This window comes from Corvus brachyrhynchos, unplaced genomic scaffold (genome assembly GCF_000691975.1).
Source record: "Corvus brachyrhynchos isolate BGI_N302 unplaced genomic scaffold, ASM69197v1 scaffold44, whole genome shotgun sequence".
Lineage (NCBI taxonomy): Eukaryota > Metazoa > Chordata > Aves > Passeriformes > Corvidae > Corvus > Corvus brachyrhynchos.
This window is the reverse complement of record NW_008238359.1, coordinates 699549-705494: the sequence shown is the minus strand read 5'-3', so window position 1 is coordinate 705494 and position 5946 is coordinate 699549.

Genomic DNA, 5946 nt, shown 5'->3' with positions numbered 1-5946 from the left:
CGGCCCCGCTCCCCGCGCCGCAGGGACCGCACAAGGAGCCAGCACACCTCGGATGCCACGCGCGAAACGCTGGCTCATGGCACAACCAGCGCTTTGCACCGACAGCAGCTGCGTGACGTGAAGCGACGTCTTTATTTATTTTTCGTTGTATTTAGAAATAAATATCTTTTATTCGGTCTGTGAGCCAAAGCAGCAAGGCCGGCAGTGACGGTGCAGAGGCAGCCACACAAACAGCAGGGGCAGGAGCCTGAAGTCAAATGCTGTGCTCTGCGGGTGGTCCTCCCACCTCGCAAAGCTGCGGATGAAATACAGCTCTGGATGGCTGCGTTTCGGGGATTGTTTGTCTGGTTGCCAAAAATACATTTTTCATATGATGATAGAATCTACGGGGGCAAAGCTGAAGCTGGATCTAGTCCCAGACTTATACCCTTCCTTACAAGGGCAGGTAGTGACAGGACACGGGGGAATGGCTTCAAAATGACAGAGGGCAGGTTTAGATCAGATAAGAGGAAGAAATTATTTTCTGCGAGGGTGGTAAGGCACTGGCAGAGACTGCCCAGAGAAACTGTGGATGCCACATCCCTGGAAGTGCATGAGGCCAGGTTGGATGGGGTTTTGAGCAAAAAAAGTAAAAAGTGTCACCGCCCATGGCAGGGAGATTGAAACAAGATGATTTTTAAGGTCCTCCCCAACTCAAACCGTTTGATGAGTCTATAGTTCAATCAAACACTACTGTGCTCCACATTTACCGTCCATCCTTCAGGTCAAACAATTGCCAAACTCTTCCAGGAGAATAATGAAGAGCTGTGCTTTGAATCAAGCAAAAGTGCTGTCAAACAATAAAAGTCTTCCCTGAATTAAGAATCTGTCAAGGACTTTGACTTCAGAAAACAGCTATGGTTGAGAGCTAGGGCTGGGGACAAGAACAGTGAGGAAAAAACTGACTTACCCTGGTTTTTATTGTTAGGAAAAATACCTTGAGACCGGACACTTTTGCCATCAAATTCTGGGGAACTGGAACAATCCCATTTTGAATTCGATTCTGCTGTTTATTTGGTGTTGTCACCTGCCCACACATAACTGGAAATTAACAGGTCCCTCACTCACTCTCAGAAACACCCATTTATTTTATGGCATTTATGAGGGTGAGTGATAAACAACCTCATGGGGTATTTATGTGTTATATTTATTTGATAAATATCTCATGGGTATTCCGTGTGCTGTTAAAATATTATTGCCAGAAAAAAAACCAATGTGGAAGGGCAAGGGATGCATGCACAGTCCTCTTTCTTCAGCTGTGTGACAAAAGCTCCTCCTCATACCCAAAAAGGAGCACGGAGAGACAATGGCAGAAGGAGGCCCCCAGCTAACACTCTGCCCCAGCTACTTCCAGGCCCCTCACAAGAGCCATTAGCACATCAAAGGTGGCATTTTCATACACCCGGAGGAAAACAGGGACACAATGCCAGGTGACAACCCGGATTAAGGACACCCTGCCTGGGCCAGCAGCTCAGGAGAGCCATCAGCCCAGGTGCGAAATTCATCACAAAGCCAAAGCTGGAGCATCTTTCAAACTGTGAAAGAGGCAGTGCTGTGCACGGGGGCACGGACACCTTGCAGGATGCAGGGGAAGAGCATTTTGGGATTGCACAGGACTTACTATGGGATGCTTAGAGGAGGTAACAAAGAGGGGAAAGGGAGAGATATGGGGAAAAAAGGGACAGTTGCATGAAAACTCTTGGCTGACCAGCACAAGTGTCCAGCCTTGTCCTGCACTTGGTTAGCACAGTTTGCCCTATCTCGTTATTAAATTCTGCTTTTGGCTCTGAGGTGCTCTCTGTAGGGGTGAGTACCAGTGATAGCTGCTTGTCTCTAAGGGTGAGGCCATGCCAGGTTGGCTCCCGTGGGGAATCAGGAGTATCCTGGCCATCCATGCAGACACCTCTGCGTGTGCGTACCAGCAGCAGGAGTGGGGCTGCAGCCTTGTGCCAGCATCAGAGACTGGTGTCTGTGGTCAGACTGTGTGAGCCCAGCTCCTTGGAAGGATCCACCTCATCCTATTTACATGTGTACATAAACATGTATACTCCCCACTGCTGGAGCTCCATCCTGCTCCTTCTGTGAGGTGACTGGTGCTGAATGTGTGTCTGTGTAGCTCTGTGAGGCAGCCGTGTATAACACAGCGTGTATGTGTGGGTTCATGCACGTGCCTACGGGGAATACAGGGTCATTCTTGCTACTGGGAGCAAGGAGCTGTGTCAGCCTCACCTCTGCCAGGCTGATGGGTCCAGCCTAATTCCCTAACACTTTGTTTGAGTAATTCTGGCTCGCATTTTTCTTTTTCCTAGCTTATTTTCCATTTGTTTGCAAGCATGGCAAACTCCACATTGAATCTGATCACCCATCTGTCCCAAACTCTGGCATTAGCTCTGGAAATATTCATTTACTGGTTAGTGTGAGAATTTGCCATATTTGTGGAGGCTTTAAGCATATTCACATTTCAGAGACAATCTTTGGACTGCATTCTTCTGAAATGTCCTCATTCGTTGTTTATTCTTAACCCACATAAGTCTGTTGCAAGTGCTGAGCAATCCAAACTTTAAGATTAGATGAAATACATACATAGCTACCGGTCCAATTTAGAAGCAATAAAAGTTTAGCTAAAAATTAAATTTCTAACAAATAATGCAGAACATCGTGGGTAGTACGTCTTTATTTTACAGAGCTGGAGAAGTAAACAGTAATATAAAAGACTGTTTCTTTCTCAAGCTCAAAATGCATCAACTGAACCCCCAGTTTCCCTAAGGAATGTGGGGGGAAATACCCATTTCAGTGAGTTTTGCCCCTATGTGATCAAATATTTAGATTTGAAGTTTGCATCACAGCCCGTTCCTCCTAAATACCAGTTTTGTTTCTGTCCTGGGACACACACCTACCTCCCACATCATGGCTAATTCTTCTGAAGATCGGCTGTTGGGGGAAGTACCTTAACACCTCCTTAGCAGAGCTATCTGGTACTGCACCAAGTGAAACTATTCACCCAATCTTTTTGTGAATAATACCCGTGTATTATGCAAAGTGCAGTTACTGCACTAGGATGGAGGCCCACTGCATGTGGGCAGCCAGACCTAAGGTTGCTGGGGGAAGGGCCAGGCAGAACCGGTCCCAGGTAGAACTTGATGCTGGCTGCCCCACATGAAACACCGGTGTCCTAACCACAGAACTATGGGGATTGGGAAAGGCTTGTCTTTTGCTTGACAAGCTTTTTTCTTTTTGGCTTTGAGAACACTTGCATGTCTAAACTAGTGCATGCCAACTAGCATTTCATTTCCAGGGAGCTTCCATTTTCTGAGAAAAGCTGGTTTTATCAGAGAATCCCTAACATTAAGCAAGAGCCCCAGTAATGGGCAAGCCTGCTCTTATTTTAATTTATCTCAGGGACTGGAGCTGGCATGTGACCCCACAGAAGCACCTTGCTATGACTTTTTGAGAATGTCAGTGGAGGTCCAGGTACAGTTCTCTGGCAAACACATTTCATATACAAAAGGTCTTGGCTCAAGGCACGAATGAGGAGAAGGCACCGTGCTACAAAAATAAAAAACCTAACTTTTTTGATCCTGTCCATGCCTCTACAACCTAATGGGAACACAGACTGATCAACAGAGATTGATCAACCACAGGATCATAACACTGCTGTCCAAGCTCCTGGCAAGCTGTATTTCACCTGCTTTACTGAATCTGCCCAAGCTGCAGTTCAGTGGTGCTGCCCCATATGATGAAGCTCTATCCATCTCTTTCGCCTCCACATTTAGGGAATCCTATCTCGTGTTTCTTCTTATTTTGCCTGGAGAACAAATTCTTCAGAGATAAGAGGAGCAGGGACAAGGAGGATTATTATGCAGTGTTTGCCTTGAGAGCTGATTTTGTGCTTTTCTGTTTGTTGTGTTTATAACAAAAGAGCATTCAGAACAAAAGAGAGAGAATGAGAGCCAGCATGGGCCAGAAGCTTCCCCCTCAAGCCATGAGTAACTTTTATTGTTGAGAGGAGGTTAGTAGGAGGGGGGGAAGAAAAGGAGGAAAGATAAAAGAGAGAAACAAGATGATGGGTGGGATGTAGGTTGGCCTGTAAACAACAGGAGGTTAAGCTAGTGAGAAAAGAACCAATGGAAAGACAGAAGGCAAAAACAAAAGGACATAATGAGGTGAAGAAAGAAAATACTAAAGCAGATTAAAAGTGCAAGGCAGAGGAATAGAAGAGAAAAGGAAGGAAAAGGCAGCAGCAAAATACCAGAGGAAAAAGGATAACTTGTGAATAGTCAGAAAAGATGAACAGACAGAAAGGTAGAGGAGGAAGCTGCAAAATTACCCAACTAAAAGAGCATGGACATAGCACTGGAGAGATCACGGCAGTAAACCTAAGACACCTTTAAATTCTGCAATTGTACCCTCAACCTCGGTGCAGTGTAGGCTGAAGCTACTATCTGAAAACTTTGGTGATTAAGCTGGCTGGTTTATCTGAAGTAAACTGAAGTTAAAAGTTTTATTACTTTCACCGTTGCTTTCAAAAGGGGAAGTATGTGTTGTAAAAAAAAAAAATCAGCGGAAACCAATATTTAATGCTTTAACAATGATTCACAAAGAGGAACTAACCTTATTAAAAGAATGAATAGTTCTGCAGAAACCCATGTGCTGGAGAGGAAGCCAGCGTCCCCTTGAAAATTCTGTCGTGGTGCTATGTGAGAAACGTGACAGCCCCCTGAAAGTCATGTAAGGTTTCCTAGTCCCATCTCCTATAACGCTTCAAGCCTTGTCCTCTTCTTTTGCTCCGACCTGAAAAAGACTCCTGACCAGCATCTAGGCCACAAGCCTGTTTTTTCTCCTGATTGATGTTGCCTTGTGAAACCAGGCTTTCTAGCAAAGAGAGGAGCAATATACCTGTACATTTCCCTTTTCTTGCACTATTTATTTATCTTATTTTATTCTAACACTGGTACATATCTCAGAACAGCAATAATTAAGTATGTGCATGTGACTCACAGAGAATGTTATAAATGCATGTATTTTTTTACCACAAGCAACTGCCCTTCTTATGATCTCTTTCAGTGTTTCCCTCCTTTTCTCTGGAATGTGGAAGTAAACTACAACTGAAACTGCCCCAAAGCCCATGTCCCAGTCGTGAACTGGGATGCTGCAGCATCTGGGGTGGTGGAGGCAGCAGCAGAGCTGTGATGGGAGCTCAGGGCTGAGCTAACAGGAGGCTGCAGGGCTGCAGGAGCGAGACACTTTGGCCAAAACATATGTGGTGTGGGCTTTTTCTATATCAGGTCAAAAAAGGGGCCATGGGAAGAGTGCTCCAAACCCCTGCACACTGCTCCTGTACTGAGATCCAGGCATTAAACCAATCTTCAGGAAGACCTGCCTTATGCAGCCTGTCCTGCTCTCTAGTGCCAGCAGGGTCAACCACCAGAACAGGGGCAGGAGGAATGTCACTGTGTTTTTCTCCACCCTGAGCAAGAAACTAAATTAAAGGCAATGTAAGAAAACAGCCTGGCTCATGAAGTTCCATTAGAGCCAGTCAGCATAAGCAGAGAAAAAAAATTGTACCAACCTGCAAAATTACAAAGAGAATTCCCTAGCAAAGTCCTGGGCAGCAGCATAGCTATAGGAAGATACACGCAGTTCAGGAGAGTGGTTGGACTAGGGGTTGGTTCATGAGGAGGTCTGGAGAAGAATAGAAGGTATGGGATAGAGGGAATTAGGGTTGCCAGTCATCTGAGCCCCCCTTCCTTCTTATTCCTTTTCCCGAGGGCTGAACAGTACATGCATAAGGACTGGGTTGTTTTTGACAAATCTTCACAAAACTAATCTTTACTTCATATTGCCCAAGAGATTACTATATTCCGATGGTAAAACGTTATTTCTTAAGGAGGGTGGGAAACAATTTTT